Source organism: Phyllostomus hastatus, unplaced genomic scaffold (genome assembly GCF_019186645.2).
Source record: "Phyllostomus hastatus isolate PE091 unplaced genomic scaffold, TTU_PhHast_1.1 phas_scaffold_200, whole genome shotgun sequence".
Taxonomy (NCBI): domain Eukaryota; kingdom Metazoa; phylum Chordata; class Mammalia; order Chiroptera; family Phyllostomidae; genus Phyllostomus; species Phyllostomus hastatus.
In genome coordinates this window covers 3,203,579-3,225,281 of record NW_025334016.1, presented here as the reverse complement: position 1 = coordinate 3,225,281, position 21,703 = coordinate 3,203,579, and positions in this window count along the sequence as shown.

Genomic DNA, 21,703 nt, shown 5'->3' with positions numbered 1-21,703 from the left:
TGAAATAAGCTAGGCAGTGAAAGACAAATACTATATAATCTCAACTATAAGTGGACCTAATTAACAAAACAAACAAGCAAGCAAAATGTAACCAGAGACATTGAAATTAAGAACAAACTGAAAGTAAGCAGATGGGAGTGGGGAGGGAAATAATGTGGGAAAGAAGGGAAAGGGAAATGAATATGTATGAAGGACCGATGGACAAAGCCAAAGGGGGGTAGAATTGAGGGTGGGAGGTGGGGATGGGTGGGGGAGTTGTGGTGGGAATATGGAAACAACTGTATTTGGACATTAATAATAAAAAATTTAAAAAGCATCTTTTATGTCAAATTTTAGCAATAAGTGTTTGGAAAGTCATATTTTGAGGGTTTAAAAAAATATGCCTTCCCAAGATTCTTATTTCATTCCTTCACCACCACTCTCTTACAGAACAAACAGGAAATAAAACCCACATACATTGTCTTTTTTGCTACTATGGGTGCTTTTTAGGACCTCAAAAATTTAGTGAGAGAGGAATTAGAAACTACTTGCTCTAATTAAGTTTTTAGTTTGTATGTGGATTTTGCACACATATACTGAGTCTATGTCCCATTAACAAGGATAATTAAATGTTAACTGACAACACATTTCTGAATGAACAGTCTTAAGTAATTGCATTTATTGATTAACTTTGTTGTTATAGCCAAATGAAATGTCTGTGAGAGCCCTTTAAAGAACTAAAAGTGTCATTATGTGGAAGACATTATTCTATCACTGAAGGTTTATATTTTAAAACAGAAAGAATTCTCATTTTCTTGGGATGATTTGGTTCAGTGTGTTTCGAATATTTTTTAACCTGAGAACTATTTTAGAAAATGAAATCTTATATGGAAATTCAGTAGATAAAACAAATTAAAGGCCAACTGCTTGAGTTGAAGTGACAAGAGGTCATTGCGGTGGAGATGAGGGCAAAGTGGCCATACCTTGCCTGTTGAGGCCACTCCGCACCCCTTTCAGGATAAGGGCATGGGAAGAGAATAGAGGAGTAACTTTGAGCTTGAGAAATCTATATTGTGTTCCTAGTTTTAGTCCTAAATTTCTGCAACAGCCCAAAATATTAGTTTACTTCCACAAGTTTACATTTCTGTTGAGGGAGGATAATAAATGCTGCCATCTGCCTTCCATTCGGGGATGATATATGAGCAAAAGTTGATAAATATAACATGTTTTATTCCTACCAATGACAGTTTATATAAATATAAAGTACTTTAGCCTTGTAAAATAAAATTATTACTAATTATTATAAAGGCAAGAGGCCTAGAGAGAAAAATGAAAACAGAAGTTTAACTGTTGAGCTGAAGAATATTTTAGCAAGAATTCACCCTCTTTATATCTTCTGTTATAAAGCTGAACTGACAAGTCTACAGTTTGTTTTGTTTGTTTGCTTGTTTCAGATGTCTTTCTCTCATACCCATTTGTCCATCAACTAGTAGATGGATAAACAAATTGTGGTATATCCACACAATGGAATATTATTTAGTAATAAAAATAAGCTTTTGTTACACACAAAAACATGGTTGAATCTCAACAATATTATGCTGAAGGAAAGAAGCCTGACACAAAAGACCACATACTGTATGATTTCATTTATGTGACATTTTAGAAAAGACAAATCTAATCCACAGTAAAATAAAGCAGAGCAGTTGTTGCCTGGGGCAGGTGGTGTGGAGGATTGGCTACAATGAGACACAAGGCACATTGAGGGGTTATGAAAATGCTCTGCATCTTAATTTGCATCAAATTTACAAGTTTATAAATTTGTCAAAACACATCAAATTATACACTTAAAGTAGATTTATTTTAGTGTATGTAAACATGTCAATTTATTTGCTGAGTAAGTTTTATTCTTAGTTCTTGACACTGATGCCAGTGGAAATTGAAATATTATATTAGACTATTCTGGTGCAAGATATAGATTAGTTGGCCTGATTTTATAACTTGGATACTATTATGTCTGATTCTAGAAGCTTAAACTTTAGATGGGAGCATTAGCACTGTATCTACTTTTATGTTTATTCCTAGTTTCACTTTATCCTCTGATTTGTTTTTTTACACCATTTGTAATGTTTATATTTTTAATGTTAAGATGTACTCATGCAATTTATGTGGAATCCTTTCTAGTATGAGGTAAAGTATAAATTTTAAAAAAGGAAAGAAAATAAACTTATTTATTTTTTATTATAGACAAAAGTAATATGTATTTTCACCTTTCTATACTTACACACATACTTGGTACACACTCAGACACATTTACTAACCATTAATAGATTTAGAAATCCAATGAAGTTGATGGATTTGAGAAGAAGTTCTTAACTGTGATACGACTAAAAAATGAAATGTTTGTTGCTTTCTATGAATACTCTCCTAAAATAGATATAAATTTAATAAAATATAACTAATAGTTGACACCCTGTAGTTTAGAAAGCTGGCAAAAAGTAATTATAGACAGCTCATTATATATGGTGTGGCTTTAGATATCGTTTATCATGTAAATGTTGGCAATAAGGATTAATAGCAATAAGCCCTCTTATGGTATTTAGGAATACTCAAAATCAGTGTTTCTTTCCTGGAATTAAAGCTGTCTCATGGCATCATTGACATGTGTTATTCAAAGATTTGCCATTGGGAAATATGCCCAAAGAAAAGTAAATAAATGAAATTTTAGAGAGGTAGGTGATGAAATAAATCTAGGAAGAAACTTTATTAAGCACTTTCATAACCTTTATTTGAAATATACAAGATGTATAAAGACATATGTCTCTATAAATGAAGACTAAGAAAATTAGGCAAAAACACACAACTCCATTTGAATGTATAGATGGTGTCCATATGTGATTTTGATAGGAATGGGCAATGCAAATATGCTTATGAAATTAAAATTACCTAAAAAATAAAGTTTAAAATTTGTTTAAAATCCACAAAATAGAACTAAATAAAAGGTGAGTAGCACAATATAAAAAGTAGAGCAACAACCATCATCTGTTATTTTTGTATCAGTTAAAATTTGTTTTGCTGTAAGTTGAGTACCCTTCCTTTAAACTCTTTTTCATAAACACTGATGCACTATTAGCAAGTAAATTAATTTCTTTCTCTTCACTGTGAATATTCATAAAGGAATAATACTATCACATAAGCACATTTTTTCCTTAAGTTAGAAAAACTAAAATTAAGTTTCAAATGTTGAAGATTTACAGTAAAACTATGGCACTATTACAGGTGGACAAATATAAGTTTACTGTTGCAATACAAATAAATAATACAATAACTAATAAATAATAATGCAAGAATAAACTCTGTGTTTCATGCACTCACAACTGTAAACCTACTTTTGCCAACTTCTATATTATGCCTGCTTTTGACTCTTGCCAAAGTGTAGTCGAGCAGCATCAGTATCACCTGTGAACTAGAAATGCAGACTCACATGCCCCGCATGACCTCTTGAATCAGAATCATGTTAACAAGATATCTAGGGAATTTGGATGCAGCTTAGTTTGAGGAGCCCTGTCCTAAACCATCAACATGACCAGTTATTCAAGAGATTGCTAAGATGATAACCATCTGGTTTGCCCTAGACCAAGAGACTACCCTGGACTTAGTACTAAAGTGCTAAAGTTTCAATGCTAAAACCAAGAAAGTCCCAAGCAGATCAAGATGAGTTGTTCACTCTTAAATTGCCCAATGTTTAGCTTTAGATTTGTAGAGGAAAAATATGGATATGGGGAAATTATACTCTGAGTCAACTTCCATTAGTGTTACTTAGCTCTTCTCTCATAATCTTTTTAAGCATTAAGAAAATAATTGATTCTATAATATATTATTATCTGTATATTGCATTGTGTATTCACCACCTAAAGTCAAATCTCCTGCCATCACCATATATTTGACCCCTTTATCCTTTATTACTCCCCTCTGCTCCCCTTATTACACTCTGATAACCACCTTACTGTTGTCTATGTCTATGAGTTTTTATTTCTTTTTTTGTCTTGTTCATTTGTTACTCTCAGTATTATAGAGTTGTATACTTGAAATATGCATAATTTTATTAACCAATGTCAACCCCAAAATTTTTATTTAAGAAGGAAAATAAATGAAATGGGGAACAGCTCTCTTTTCTCTAAGATGTTGAGAATTTTCAGCTCCTTAGGTCCTCCTATGAATCAAAACATGGGGACCAGGGTCAAAGGCCTAAGAGGTCAAATTTGTTTGCTTTGTCAGTAAAGTTGCCATAGGGGTAATACACTTGATAATTTTCAAGCAAGACATTTTGTTCTATTCCTTCCCTGATTTCTCCTTCAGGATTGTTGAACTACACCTCTGGCCTGTGTGTGATTATTGTATATTTGCAAAACCTCTAAGCAAGGTCACTGGGGATACAGCTGTTTGCTCTCATTAGCTGAGAAAATAAGCCTTTGTTTATTCCTTGTGCTGGTGTCAGGGGGACCCTGGTTTAATTCCAACACAGGTCTGGGCGTTGATTTTACACAAAGGGATTAGCTGAGGCATCTGTGAAAGTTCTAAGGCAGCCTCAGAGGAGCCATCTAACTCAACACTGTGATTGGGAAAGCTGGGTATACAAAATAACATCATAATTTTCCTTTAACACATGTGATTAGCAAAGAGTTATGAAGTTAAATCAACTAAATGAAATGCCAGTTATGCTCTCTCATTTATCACAGGTACTGGCCTGATACATGTCCCTTTTGTAAGTTCTGACACCCTATAAGTGTAAGATGGGTAGTTATCATTGAAGCAGATGCTGCCAGTGCTCTGCCATAAACCCTCCAATCCCTTTACCATTTTCAATAGCTAATACTTAAATATCTAAGTTAGCTGGCCACTCTCAGTCAATTGGAAACTAATTTGCCTGGAAACATAGAAATTTGGAAGTGCCTGAGAATCTGCATTCCCTTAAAGAAGCTCTTAACCAGTGAATGATAGTGAGGAGAATTAATATTCAAGCTCCCTTGCCCACTACTGGAGATGATTCTTAGATGTGTTTCATACTGTCTCCATAACTCCCCTATGAGATTGATTCAAAGCAATAGTCTATGGAATTTTGTTGCTATCACACCCTGTCTTGGCTTCTTTTCCATCCTTGTCTTGATTCTCCATTTGCCTACTGCCTTTTCATGGAAATACCTCCTAATAATTTACTTTCACATGAATCTTTGTCTCTGCCTTTGGGCCATGTAACCTAAGACAATCATGTTACATAATTTGAAGAGCATCTAACCTTTCCTGTCTCAAAGAGTCAGAGGTCTGAACAAATGAATGTGCAAATGGCCCCCAAACATATGCAAAGATATTCTACCTTGCTCATGATAAGAGCAATCCAAATTAAAACTGCACATAGATATTTCTCACCTGTTAGAGAGGCAAAAAATTTCAAGGGTTGAAAACACACTCCATTGGTGAGGCTGCAGGGAAACAGACACTGACTACAGAGCTGGGAAATCTGTAGCTTCTTTGGAGATTTTGTTACATCTTTAAAAAGTTGCATATACCCTTTGAACAAGCAATGTCACTTTTAGAAATCTAGCAAAAATGCAAGATGACATATATAAAAAAAACTATTCATTTTACCACTATTTGTAATGGTAAGAGATTATAAATAACCCAAATGTTCCTCAATAGAAGACTGGTTGAATAAACTATGTTATGTCTAAACAATGAAGAATAGGTTAGTGTTAAAAAGGAGGAAGATTTCTACATAATCCTATAGAGTAATTGCCAGGATATAGTATTAAAAGAAAAACAAACTTAAAATGTATTCCTTTTACATTCTCTGAGGAACATATTCTAAAGACTAAAAAAAATCAAAGAAATCTTATGATGTATTCAATAGTCTTACTTTTAACAAAAATAATGTTATTCTGAGGCTGTGATATGTAAATTATGATAAATCAAATTTTAATTATGTTAATTAGAAATAAATCTTTTCACTATAAGAGAAAAGGGATACAAATAAAATCTAATAAGTTACAAATCTTGAAAGCTTACATTTCTTAGACATAATCAGTATAAACCCATAATTTGTTTTTCACTTTCTAAAAATGTACATATTTTCTAATTCTGTTCACTGAAAAAGTATAGAAGAAATGAAAATCTGGTAGGAATGAGGACCCCTAACATCACAATTATGGTCTCTAATAGCATTTGCCACAAAAATAAATCAGACTGTCTTAGAATAATGTTTAGATCCAAGTCTGGATCCAATGTATAAAAGGAATGGGAGACAACATGCTGTTCTAGAAAGCAAGGAAGATATCAAAGTTTATTGAGGTCATAACAAAAAGATTCCTGCTAATGAAAGATAGGATAATTTGAGCATCAAAAGGAATAATAAAGCATATAAAATATAAAAATATCTCCGTGAGTTCACAATATTTGAAGAAAAGGTGAGCTTCTTTGGAAGTTATTGAAACATCAATTCATTATTCTAAAAATTGATTAATAAAGAGAAATAATGAAATATTTATTCTGTTTCCTGTATAAGCTATATTTTACGATAACTACATAATTGATGCATAGCATTTCCAGAAGCAGTCATCAAAAGTTCTCAAAATCATTAGGTGGATGTCAGTGGGGATCTTTATACTGGAAAGATCAGGCTAACAACACCTGGACCCATTGTCATAACTAAGTCACAGAAGGAAACAATATGAACTTATTTTCATATAAGCCAAAGAAGACAATCAAGAAAATTTTAATGAAAGAACTATTTAACAAGGTGTGGGCATGGTAAAGGGAAATCAACATGGAATGATGAAGTACCCTAGGATTCACATGAGCCAGGAGCCCATTAACCCTAGGTCTGAAAGGGTAAAGAAAGGGGGCAGTTAGTGGTGAACTAAAAAGAAAACTATAGCTATAAGGAAAGAACCCCAATGAGAGCTGTGGCCTGTGGTAGAGAAATGTAACCACTGCCAACTTGTGGCAACCCAGCAGAGAGGCAACCGGGGAGTAAACACCCTGACTTTATTATCTTCCCATCCTATGATTATAAGCATCCACCATTGGATAACCAGAGCCAGAGCACAAAGAAGTCTGTTGATGCAGTCTATAAAACTCGGCTCCTGGGAGTAGAGAGCATAATGGAGAAGAATGGGGAGTGGAACTGGAGGGATAAACAGAGTATATCTGACACACAGAAATCCCTGTAGCACCAGTTTGATCCCTTTATAGACCTGAACAAAAGAGCAGTCTTCATAAGGATGCTCCCAGCATTCAGGATTTCTCAATTTCATTCTCATGTTGAAAATCAATAAGAAGCAGGCTGGTGTTGCAATCAGTTCCAACAGAGTCTTCAGGATGAAGGCTGCAGTGACCCTGCTTGTCCATTCCATTTGCCATCTGGCAGACTGAAACACCTACAGTGAGGTTCAAGATTTGGTTAGAATTCTGAACTCCAGGGACTCTAGAGAAGGATAAAATCTGTAACAAATCCAATCTGTCTGGCCCCTTGCAATTCTTTAAGTTGATTGTAAATATTAACCCTCTTCAACCAAACCTTGCCCAAACTCCAAATTTTCCTTCCTTTCTAACTAATACCTCCAGAGCTCCTACTTTTTCTATCCATGAAGAAACCTAATGATTTTTGTCACTTAATAACTAGGGTACCATAATATACAGTTGATCCTTATGATTCACAGATGTCATACTTGCAAATATGCCTGGTTACTAAAACTTATTTATAACACCAAAATCAATACTAGTGGTGCTTTCACTGTCATTTCACAGATATGCACAGCATGGTTAAAAATTTGACATGCTTACTCCATATACATGTTCCCAGCAAAGGTTGAATATGGTGAAGTTCTGCCTTCTTATTTGAGCTCTCATACTATAAACAGGTGTTCTTTTTGAGGTTTATTTAGTGCCACATCTTTCTCATTTTTTGTGCTTTTTGTTGAGATTTTACTGTTGACAATGGCCTAAAACACGTAGTGCCAAAGTGCTGGCTAAGCCCTAGAAGTCTGTGATGTAATTTATGAAGAAAATACCTACGCTAGACGAGCTTCATTCAGGCCTGAGTGATAATGCTTTTGGCCTTTAGTTCAATGTTAATGAATCAGCAATATGTATGAAGTCAGGTATCTTTAAACAGAAACACAGATAAAACAAAGTTATGTGCTGCTCAGTTGATGAAAATGCTGTGGCTAAAAGCTTGCAGGAACCTAACCCTTTAATTTTCTTAGGAGCACTAGTTCAGTATTTGCTAACTCAATGTTCATGGACTTTATAAAACATAACTACTATAAATAACAAGAATAGACTCCATGAAATAAAAGAAAATATCCAAGAAAGTAAAAGATGGAATGCCTAGATAATAGGTGAAAACTGGGGCTAATAGCCAGCTCCTACTAGCTTAAAAAGCTGATTGTGTGCGTATCTTCCCAGTTCCACATTCCTTCATGCCACGTTGGCAGCTTGAAATTGGCCATTGTAACAGTATTTACACAGTGGAAATTGTCAAACCCTGCAAATTAGAGCCAGTTGTTACATTTACCCACATAATGCTGACTATATAATTCTTCCTTTCTATGATTTCCCCCTCAAATTCCTTTTGTTGAAGTACAGGGATCACAGCGAAGCTGCCACCAATTTTCTATGCTGCTTGTGGCATTGGAGAGAATAAATTCTTAGGTGGATGGCTGGGAATGTGTGACAAAATTCTGTGCTTACTGCCTTTGTTTACTAATCCCCATGTGCCTGCCATTGAGGAATAATAGTTTTTTCCTTCATTCCACCTTTAATTTCTCTCACTCCAAACTCTAACTGGAACCTTGATAACCAATGAATCTGGAAAATATAGTTTCTAGGCTTTTAGTCCTTGTAGTACAAGGGAGAACATAGAAGGTGGAGATGATACTGAATATCAGTAAAACCTACATGACATGAAGGGAAAATAACTCTGGTATGAGTGAATACCAGTAAACTATTAAAAAAATATTTCCTATGTGCCAGACACTGTGCTAGGAGATTTCAAGGGATAATGTTCAAACTGTGGGTAAAAATCAATAATAGGTTGTAATATTTATTATGGTGTGTCCAATGTTATTTTAATACAATTGAACAAAGCAGAATAGACCATAAATAGAGTCCATCACATGTAGTATGAGTAAATATTGTTTGTAAAACTTTTATCTCAGATAGATAGACAAATGCATATCTACTTGTTTACAAAATAAATGCATTTCTTACTATTTATTATAGTCAAATACAGTTTAAAAACATATCTTTAGAGCAAGAACCAGTAAACCTTTCCTTTTAAGTGTCAGATAGTAAATATATTAACCTTTGAAGGCCATGTGGTCTCTCCTGCAAATACTCAATTCTACCTTTGTAGGGTGAAAGCAGTATACATAATAAGCAAATAAGTGGGCATGGCTTGTTCCAATAAAACTTTATATACAAAATCCCAGGCTATAGTTTGCAACTCCTAATTTAGAGCAGGGCTTCTTGAATTATCTGTGGTAAAGCACTAGTGTTTTGTTTTTATTTATTCCTGTCCAGGACAAATATACAGCTTGTACCATATGCAACTCATCCAAGTGAGTTCAACAACACCCAATCTGGCCTAGGCCTGGCTCACAGGGTGAGTATAATGATCATGCATTTAAACAATATACAAATGTTAATTTTTTATGAAAGATTATAAATACATACTCTCAGTTTGTGTACTTAACTTGTTGCAGAATGCACAAATAGTTCACATAAGAGGGACCAAATGCAGTCTACAAACCACAATTTGAGAAGTTCTGCTTTAGAGAATATAAGGAAATAAAAGATACTGCCATTGTATTTAAGAGATTTATGAACTAATGGAGACAAGCCTGTTAACAAATAATAATACAAGGTAGAATACAATATGTCCTCCAGTACAAAAACGAGTTCATAGCACATGAACTTATTTTCCCCAAACCTGACCTAGTTATCTGAAATGGCCAATTGTATTTAGTATATGTGTGTGTGAGTGTGTGTGTGTTGGGGGGAGGGGAGAGGTCAAGATTCCAAAGAAATTATTTAATGTGTACCAACCATTAATAAAATGTTTTATTTGATAATAATCTCTGTGTGTATCAGAATTTTTTCTGTTTTGAACGGTGCTCTGTGAAATTTAAAAGGAAAAATTCCCCTCATAGGCATCATTATGAGCAATTCTTGGCGAATGAAGACTTGGAAAACCTCCAATTCAATTACTGCTGGAGCTGCAGCTGACCAACTAGAGACAGAGGCTATTGCTATTTCCACTTCAAATGGCTTGCTTCTCTCTCCAATGAGAACTATTACTCCTCATATGCTAGTAGTGGGAACCATTTAGGGAATGTGTTAAGATTTATAAATATGTAATATGGTAGATAAGAACCAAATCATAGCGTGATGGAATCAAATTTCTCAACACTTGAGAGTTTGTGTCCATTACTCTCCCTGTGCCCTTTAAAATGAACTCTTTTCTTGCTCTTTCCTGTTCTTGCCCTCCACAAAAGGATTTATGATGACAGACTAGCTTGAGAGCTCTGTGCTGGAGAATCACAAGAAAATGGTAAAGCTGATTGTATGCACAACAGTTTCACGGAATCATAAATTGCTGGATGTCAATGTGTTGGTTTGAAGAAGAGACATGGGGAAACAACTGTGGTGTATGATGTGGTGTATGGGAGAAGAATAAAAAGGGGAATTTTAATGCATGTTTCTGAGGATTGTATGTTTCACTTCATAGAGTTGCTAAAATATAAGTAAAAAACTTCACCTATTTAAAATTTACTTTTAGTTGTATGGAGCATGCACTTTTGAAAACAACACCATTAGAGGAATGGTTTTATAACACTAGTATTATAACCTTTAAACTAGTAATACTAACTAGTAACATTTTACTCTGTTCCTTTCCCTCTCAGAGTATACAAAGAATGTTTGAAGCTGGGTCTTCAGAATCTGTGAGAACTACTAGGTTTTCTTTCAGTGAATGCCAAACAAACATAAATCATGTTGAAAGAGCCCCATGAATCAGATTTGACACTTTATTTGGGCTGTTATAACTAGATTTAATTAAAATCAGGCCATTTTTCCACTTCATAAGAACTTATTGAATGAGGAACAGGTAGGTAACATTATTTTAGTTTTACAAATGGGTGAATTTAGGTGCAAGGGATTAGATGCTTACTCCAGGGTCACCTGGTGAGTTGGTTCATCTTATTAATTAAATTACAGAGATGGCATGAATTTTCAGTATTGTTTTTACCCTAAAAGAATGTCCAGATGTTTTTGGTGACTGGATCAGCTACACATGTAAGCTTAAGGGTTGGATCTAATCAACCTACTGTTGTTCTAACACTTTCCTCATCTTAGTATCCTGCCATGAACACTAGGATGCTCCCCAGACACATCACTCTCCAGGAAGGATTATTTGGCACTTTTTTGTGCCTTGAAAAAGACTTCACTCCTGCTTATATCCTGGACCTCAACTCAAGCCTCTCTTCTCCCTATGCATTACTCTAGAAAACTCATACCCTCAGCTACTTTAAGTTGGACTGACATCTAGGGGGATTTCAGATATTGAAAATTTAGAAAATAAGATTGTTATTCTGCTGTTTTTAAGAGCAAAGACCCAGGAAATATTACTAGGACAAGAGTGGGACAGAAAAAGGACAGTATAAATTTTGGTTGAATTTATTTGTCTCTTCATTACACTGTGAAAATAGAAAGTTTAAGATTATCCTTTGTTTAAGATTTTATTTATTTATTTTTAGAGAGAGGGGAAAGGAGGGAGAAAGAGGGAGAGAAGCATTAATTGGTTGCCTCTTGAACACCCCCACCTGGGGACCTGGTCCACACCTGAGGCATGTGTCCTGAGTGGAAATCAAACCAGCAACCTTTTGGTCCAGAAGTTGGCACTCAAGCCACTGAGCCACACCAGCCAGGCTGAAAGTGTAAGATTATTCTTGATAACATACCCATGAATAAATGGACTAGGGAGGAGTGCTCTAAATCAGTCCTGTCACTAATAAGACAGGACTGATGTCATCAGCCTCTTAAATATTCTGCATGAGTAACAGATCCATTAGGGAGATATTGTCCCTCTCCCTGCCAGCAGAACAAAATTAATGTCATGGAGAAAGCTCAAGGGTAGTTGGGGAACACACATTTTATTTAAAAAAAAAACTGTCTAAAAACTGAAATGTATATATTTAATTTTCTCCAGAAATGGTTGGCAATTATCTTTTATTGTCACTGCATTTTTCAGGATGGAGAAAGCCATTGTGCCTCTGGTACACTTCAAGTTCTTTGAGTGACTGATAGCATTGCAACTTGGATGACTCAGGAAGGATTTTTATTCTCTTTAATGTATTATTTTAATAAGTAAATTTAAGGCAGTCTATTCCTCCAGCTTAATTGGTTTTGTGACATTCTATTGAGTCCTGGTGGTTTATATAATAAAAGACTGACTCTGTTGGAAGGGTGACCTGCTTGGCCAGAGGGAAGAAAAATCACTGTTGGGCCTAAACTTATTCCCAGTATTGACTCATCTTCCCAAATGCATCAGTACAATCTTATTCATCTTGATCAAGGATATAGCAAGAATGAGACCATTGATCTGAATTAAGAACTTTTCCAAACTCTATTCCTGGTTCTTCCCAGGCAGGAATGCAAAATCCCATCTGGCAAATAGGTTATAATCTTTTTTTAGGTCACAGACCTTTTGAGTATCTGATAAAGCTGTGTTGATCCAGGTCCACTAAAATGGGATTAGCCATCCAAGAAATCTATTGAGAGAAAGGTTTGTGATGGAAAATGTGTAGGGAGGCTAGGAGAACCATTAAGTCTGAGTAAGATATCTGATTTGAGCCACTGTAGAGGAAAGGAAAGAAGATTAGATGGAAGTGCCTTAGACTTCACAGCAGTTTTAAGGGAGTTCTACAAGGGTCTCAGGGTGTCCTAGAACCAAAATTGCCTGCCAGAGGAGTTTCACCACTCCCAGGCCCATCCCTGCCATCCTCACTCAGTGCCTTGGGATCTTTTAGGGCTCTCAGTCAAGTGCACTGCTGATAGTCAGAAGCCTAAGAGAGACATTCTCATGGACCTTGAATCTACCCCTTGCACTGCAAAGATCTACTCCACACAAATTCAGGAACAAATCCAGCATAGCTCCAAAGACCCTTTCTTCCTGAGGGGAAAACTCAGAAAAGGAAGGCTAGTGGGATGAATTATAACCCTTGTTGCTGCATTTGGTCTTGGAGCTGCAATTAGTACTCATCCTCCCTCTCTTCTACTATTCATTCCAACCTTCACCCATTGCTATCACCTCTGTAGGTCTGGCTCTACCTTGAGATAAAACCCCAAATTTAATTCCTGAGAAATCTGAGGATGCATCTGCTACATTTTCCCATTCACTGTCATACTTGGGTAAGGGAGTAGCAAATTTATCACATGAGTAACTTCCATTTCTCCCTACTTCCGTTATGTAAAAGCAATCATGCTCCCTCCTGATGATCAACATCAATTACCCTTGCCATAATTGTGACTCCTTTTCTTGCCTGCTGGTCTCTGGGCACAAGGCATCCACAGTGTCCTAGTAGTGGCCATGGCTTGTAGTTCAATGGGATCCTTCCTGTATCCTCTGGCAAGAATGTGCTCTCTTTGGGGACAATGACCACCAACCCTGTCATGCCCTGAGTTGATGGGACTGGAAGCATAGGATCATCATGTGGTAGGTGGGGCCACTTCTGCTTCCATGTCCTGGTTTCTGGATCCATGTATTCTTACTGGGGACACAGCACCAGATAGAAGTCTCTGATATAATATATATACTGTGTCCTGAAGGGCACATTCTTTTTTAAGAGTGTTGCTTAAAAACTGCCGGTTTAGTTACTCCCTTAAAAATCCATCCCACTGTCCTATGAGGCTAGCTGGCTCTGGATAGTGTGGTATGTGGTACCAACAGTAGATGCTGTAGAAATGGGTGCACTCCCACTCTTTCTTTCTTGTGAAATGGATCCTCTGGTGAGATGCTATGTTATGTGGTATTTCATGCTTGTGGAGCAGGCCTTTCATAATCCCCTGGATAGAGGTACTGACTAAGGCTCTACCAACAGGAAAGGTAAACCTATACTTGGAATAAGTGTCTGTCCCTTTGAGGACAAGCTTCTGACCCTTCCAGGATGGAATGGGTTCAGTGTTGTTGATGACACTATGTGACCAAGAGATAGTTTCATATCTGGAAGTTCATATGGCTCTCTGTTGACAACAGGTTGGACATTCAGAGACAGCAGTAGTTAGACCAGCTTTGGCAGGTGGTAGTCAATGTTATTAGTCACCAATGTTATAGGCCAAATGTATGTTGATAATCTGGCCACTTCATGAATATGCCTACCATGCCAGTTCTAGGGTGGCTGATGACAAAGGCTGCTAAGTCATTTTGTCTACTTGGTTGTTTGCTGCCTCTTCTGTCATGGATGATTTCAGCTGGACATTTACATGTGATACAAAGATCTTCACATTTTGTACCCACTCTATGTTTCTATTCACATGTCTTTAACTCAGAACTTCTTGTATCTGATCTTGAAGCCTTCCCTTCCAGACAATTGGACACTGCCCATGAATCTAAATATTCTCACCTCAGACTACTGTTCCTTCCACATGAAATGGGTGACCACATGCCCCACTTAATCTCCAGCCATTGAGAAGATTTTCCCTCTCATTGTCATTCAGGGCCAGTCCTGAATGTGGTGTAATGTAGCTGTCATCCATTTTCAGCTTTATTCACACACAGCCCAACCATCTATAAATCAAACAAGAGCTTTGTTCTCCTCCTTCAGCTATTTGTATAAGAACCCTCCCCCATATAACTATGGGGTTCAAGGTTCAAGCTTTGGTGGGGCACTGATAAACTCTTTATGGGTGACATGGGGATCTGGGCTATCTGCTTATATAGTTTATTTATGTCCTCTGATCTTGCTCAGGCCTCATCTTGGAGATACCATTTCTATGTTATTATGGACTGATATTAGGGGTCTCTGACTTTACAACTTGACAATTCAGAAAGAATTCAACTCATAATGGATAGCTTCAGTTGCATGGTCACTTGATGCCTGTGGTCAAACATTCTATATCTACCAGGGCCCAGTAATGTTCTCACCAGGACATATTCCTCAAAAGGCATGTCATTTTCCACAGTGGGTGGCATGCCTTTGCTCCAGACTCCCAGTGCCTCCATTGTTTATCTTGCCACAATCTCTGTACTGTAGCTTTTCCCACAGAAAAAAAAAACTACTAATATACACGTGTAAAATGTGTATAATTTCATGAGGCTTATTGATTCTCTCAAGTCCATTCCTTGTACTACAGGGGTGGTTAAGAACACCTGTTTTCAGAATTGATGACTCAAATCATTTAGCAAGAACTGACTGAGCTTTTATTTGAAAGATAAACAATAAATCCTTAAAAGATACTATACATTTTGTAAGGATATATTATAGCCTCTTCATTAAAAAGAGGAGGCCTACATCTTCTTAATATACTGTACAGTACTATACAATTGTAGATAATCTGAATATGTTGGATGGGTATACACCAATGATTTCAGCTAAAATAGTCCCATTTAGGGGATAGTTTTAGCAGTAGGATTGGGAAGCAGCAATGGCTTTTCAGATTTGAAGCTCTTTTTTGTCTAGCAGTTTAGTAGAATGGAAATTTCATGAATCCACCAGTTATAGAAGATTCAGATGTTCTTTCTAACAAAGAAGATGCTTGATTTATTTAATCAAATAAAATATTGTTAAATGGAATTCCTCTTTGGTAAGTAGTGCCATTGAAGTAGTGTAGGGGCATACATTTCCAAATCCAGACAAAGGATGAATTGGACAACTCATTTAATTCTTGTGCTTTGGATTTCCCTACCTTTATTTAATGCTTAAAATCTAAATGCATTTATTTTTTTTCATTTTAATTGAGATAAAATTTACATTTTTCAAAGTGCACAAATATTAACAGCTTGTTGAATTTCTACATGTACTTACATAACCACAGATCTGATGAAGATACAGAACATTTTCAGAAACCCCAGAAAGCTTCCTCGTGCTCCTTCTCAGTCAGTACACATCCACATAAAAGTAACCACTATTCAGACTTCTATAACTGTAGGTAAATCTTGCCCATCCTTGAACTTTATGAGCTTCTTTGTGTCTGGCTTCTTCCACTTTGCATTATATCTGTGAGATTCAGCTATGTTTTTGTGAATGACTGTATGTACTTCATTTATTTTTATCACTGTGTAGTATTTTATCAAGTGAATATACTGTCATTTATTGATCCATTCTACTGTTAATGGACATTAGCATTGTCAGTTTGGGGCAGTCATGAAAAAAACTGCTGTGGATTCTTTAACATGTCTTCTGGTGGACATAAGCACGCACTTCTCTTGAGTACATATCTGGGAGTGAAATTGCTGGTTTATGGTACAGATATATGTTCAGCTTTGTTAGATATTGCCAAGTAGCTCTGCTTGTGTGGCTTAGTGGATTGAGTGCTGCTGGACTGCGAACCAAAGGGGTTGCCAGTTCAATTCCCAGTCAGGACACATGCCTGGGATGCGGGCCAGGTCCCAAGTGAGGGATGTGTGAAAAGCAACCACACATTGATGTTTCTCTCCCTGTGTTTCTCCCTCCCTTCCCCTCTCTCTAAAAATAAATTGATAAAATCTTTTTAAAAAGATATTGCCAAATAGTTCTGAAATATAGTTGTACCAGTTTACACTCCCATCAACAAGGTATAAAAGTTTTAGTTGTTCCCTATCTTACTTTATCCTCACAGACTAGGTTAGTGTAATTCCTTTAAATCTCAGCCATTCTGGTGGGAATTTACCAATTTTAAGTAAGACTAACTGAGCTATTATTGGTCAGGAAAAAGGTATGCTAGTGCGCTCAGAACCTCTTAGAGACTTTGGGGTGGTTTTACCCTGCTAGATATACAGGGTTGTGATGTGGATGTATTTTTTGACTATTTATTACAGCATTCTTGGTTTTTTGGAAGTGCCCTACAGAATATCAAAAGAAAGAGTTTTATAGTTACAAAGGCCCTTAGAAAAGCTACTGGAAATAATTACTGGAAACTGAAAGTCCAGTTTATTGCCCAAATTGAAGTGGTACAAGAAAAGAAATGACCATTTCAGGGAGCAAAGAAGGGGTCAGCTCCAGAGGAAAAAGTGCATCATATATTTTATACTGACATTAACTGTCCACTCTTACTTAAATATGTATAAATTCTTCTCAATGTGATTTAAAGTATTAATAATTTAATTATCAAAGAACTTGGACTTTATTAGATTGGAGAAACAGAGATGTTCACACCTGTACAATTCTGCTATTATTGAGCTTTTACTGATGAAAAAGGAAGGACAGGGAAACGACTAATAATTATAACTAAGTGGTTTGTCTTTTTTGCTCTACTCTCAGACCCGTGAGCAGGAAATATATTTGTTTGGTCTATAAATCTGTAAATCAAGATTTGAAGAAAAGAAATATAGGTCAAGCATCTTCTTTAATCCTTTCCCTTAACTATTCTCACCCTATAAAACTACCTTAATTAATCTATGGGGCTCTATTTTGAAAGACACCAAGATAATTAAAAGCGAAAAAAAAAAAAAGTTTAGTTGCTTTCCTTGTGCCTGGTAAGGAAATAGGGGTCTTTGCATCTATTATCATGTTTATGCTTCACATCAACTATCTTAAGTTCTTCTCATCCCTGTGAAGCTAAGAGATTATATTTTATTAATACTGCTTTAAAGATAGAACTATTGAAGCCAAAAGATGACATGACATATTTTTTTGCTATAACATTTTTTAATTGTTCAAGTATAGTTTTCTTTTATGTTTCATGATAATTTCAAGTTTAGTGTTTATTCTTTCTCTTTGACTTTTATTTTTTATGTTGATACAAGCAAATATATTTTATTTTTAAAATTTCTATTGTTTTTCAGTTACACTCGTCCCCATTTTTCCCCCCATACTCTCCCCTCTATTTTTTCTCTTTGACTTTTAGATTCAACTTCCAAGGCTTGTCAGTTGTCTCTTGGATCAAGTGTTTCATCTCCACAACTGCTACTCTACCTCAGGGAACAAAAGAGCCATGACATTGGTTTCCAAAATAAGTCTATACAGTATCAAGAGATCGCTATTGATTAAGCGCCACTTTCATCATGTGCTTCTCATGATAAAATGTTCAATGGCTCCTCAGAGCTTGCAGGATAAATTCCAAACTTAATAGCTTATTGATGAATGTGTTCCTCAGTTTGGAACTAACATAGTTTTCCAAATACATGTACACACGGGTCCTCCATTTCAAACAATAATGGACTATTATTCACTGATCATCACACAAGAATTCCCATTTCATACATTCTCATTTCACATACTGATCATTGTACTGACAACCTGAAGGCCCTTCTACTTTTTCACTGCCTATCCAGATGTTTCCAGTCCTTCAATGATGGAGTGATATTCATTCACTGACCTGAAGTCCCATAGGTGGTATTTTCTCCCCTCTCTGAAGTACTGTGGCATTTCACAGCTCTATTAAGCAGACTGCAAATAATTTACAGAACAATAGAGTGAAAGTGTTACAGGGTGCAGCCAAGAGGGGGGACCCCAAATGGGCATTTGAAATGTGGTCCAGAACTTAAGGTGTCCAGGAGATTTTAAGATGTCTCCATCCCCCCCACCCAGGGTGTGGGTTGGGGGAAGGGACAAATGGAGCAAGGCCATTGAGATCTGTTTTGCATAGCAACAGCCTTGCAGCTACCCTCTGGCGTGGTCATTTAACATATCTATAGCCTTTGGCTGGTCGCTTAGATATGTTAAATAGCTGTGATCATCTCTGAGCCAGGGGAATGGAAGTAACTTCCCCACCAAGACGTGACTGGGGGCAGATCCCTCAAGCTACAGCGCCTGCGTGGGAGCTCGGAGAAGATTGGCTCCAGGACATGGGGCCACGCCTGCTCAGACTCAAGATGGCAGCCCAGTAAAGCTGGAAGGATATGAATTCTGGCAAGTGAAGCCGAGTGTGGGAGGAGTCGGAAATGAGGCTGCAGAGGAAGATTGGCCGCGGGGATTCAAAACCCAGACTTGGCGGCCATTGGAGAAAGAGAACCACGCGGCTTTGGCAGAGTGGGGACTCTCCCCTTCCCGCACCGCAGCCCTGAGAGGGAGAACCACGAGGCCTGGACAGAGTGGGGACCCCCACAGCTTTAGAAGGGGGAACCACCACCTGGTTTTAGCAGAGATCCCGGCGACGCAGCCGAGGGTGCCGGGTACCCAGGGAGGTCTCCCAGTCGAGATGGAGGACTAACTAAGAACCAGAGGACTGCCTGAGCCATGGACTTCGTTTTCCTTTCCTGAGATACGGTACTCTGGACTGGGCAAAGGAGGAAGGAAGGACTGTGTCTGTTTGTAGGTGCTTTAAGGGACTTTAGGATTTTTGATAAAGACATTAGGTCATTACTTGAAGTTTGTATATCATTAAATAAACATTTCCTTTCCTTTTCACAAATCTCTGGCATTGAGAGATGTCTTTCCTAGCGCGGCGGACAAAACGGACCCGGGGCCTTCTTTCAATAATAGTATATTGTCTCAGGCCCCCCTTGTCTGTTCTGTAACAAAAGGTGGCATGGTAAATTCAAAAATAAGCTATATGCTCCTATATGAATTGAAAGATCTCCGAATGTGAGATGACAATATAAATGAGCATTTTAATTAGGGAATTAAAGATATATTAGTAGCATTTTAAATAAGGTACTATGTAGCAAGCCATGCTCTATTTTTTCCTGGACATGCACACTTATTTCTATAAGTAAGCTGTACTATTATCTTCTATTTACAGATGAGGAATCTGAGGCTTAGAGCTGTTATAGGAATTAGCCAAGGCCAGTCAGCTAATAAGAGAAGTGAGATTTAAGTAACCGATATTCTTATCCTTTATATAGTTCACTTAACATGTCATCTCAAGTTCCAGTTGTCCAGGAGAAAGACAGGGAGACTAGGAGAAAGACTAATAGGAAAATGAATACAAAGAAGTAGAAGAGGGCAAAAATCAACAATGGAGAAATAAAAAGATGGAGTGAAGCATAAAGTCATTAAAATGGGGCTGAGGATTCTGGAGCTAGATCTGGCAACATTTGTCTTCCAGTGTCCTCCTTTTATAAACAGATCTGTTTTAGATTCATTTTTTTTCCTGAAGATGAAGAATTTTAGATATTTTATTTATTTATTTTATAGTATTTTTTATTATTGTTCAAGTACAGTTGTCTCCATGTTCCCTGCACCATTCTTCCCCATCCCCACCTCCCACCCTCGATCCTCTCTCTCTTTTGCTTTGTCCATGTGTCCTTTATACAGGTTCTTTGATGACCCTTCACCTTTTTCCTCTCATTATCCCCTCCACCCTCCTTTTGGTAACTGTCAGTCTGTTCTTTATTTCAATGTCTCTGGTTATACTTTGTTTGCTTCTTTGTTTTGTTGATTAGGTCTCAATTATAGGTGAGATCATAAACTATTTGTGTCTCACTGCCTGGCTTATTTCACTTAGCATAATGCTCTTCAGACCCATCCATGCTGTTGCAAAGGGCAGGAGGACCTTCTTTCTTTCTGCTGCATTGTGGGGGGGCTCGCTCACAGGCCAAGCCGCCACAGATGAGAATAAGTCTACCAAGACAAGGTCTGCTTGGGGAGGAAAGGTGGCCAATCTCTCAAAGGAGAAGTACCAAGAGCCTTTTCCTCAATGGGCTTTTATTGGGTTCATTTGCACAAGAATACAGGTTAAGCTCATTAATCATTGTCAGGCAGTAAGGATCAAACATTAGATAACAAAGAACTCTGAGGGCCTATTTTGAGTCAGGGTCAGAGAGCTAAAGAACTATAAAACTTTGAGGAACAAACTCACTTCTTGCTTGGACCCTCATCATTTAATTGAGAGCATTCTAAACAAAGCAGGTTTTACAGGATTTTACATATTCCTTCTTAGGCCTGATTGCCCAGGGAAACTGCTCTTTCCAGCACAGGGCTGCACCACCCTTTGTCATTGTTTCAGGCTTAAGTCAGGCAGGGGAAGTAAGGCAGCCAAGAGATTAGGAGACTTCTCAAAGACAAGATGAGGACTCAGGCTTTGTCAAAGCCGAGAGGCGAGGGTCCATCACACCCTTTTGCTGTAGTCCCCCAAGTCCTTCCTTAGGGGTCTCCCACGTGATCGTGCTTGTCTTAGGTCGTTCCCCCTTTGGGGAATCTTACCCATCATTGGCTAACCGACCAAGCATTGGGGGCCAGTTATGGATGAAGTAAAAGGAGCAGAAGCGGTGCTCTTGCCAGGGAGATAAGCTTTGTCTCTTCAGTGGCTTAGGGTCCCAAGGTCGCTCACCCGGCCTTAATCATGGGGGGGTTACAGCTTCTGAAACCAGGCAGGGTGGTTCCCAACACTGCATAGTATTCCACTGTGTAAATGTACCATACTTTTTGATCCACTTATTTACTGATGGGCACTTATGTTGCTTACAACACTTGGCTATTATAAATTGTGCTGCTATGAACACTGGGGAGCATAGGTTGTTTTGAATTGGTGTTTCAGGAGTCTTAGGGTACAATTCCAGCAGTGGAATTGCTGGCTCAAAAGGCAGTTCCAT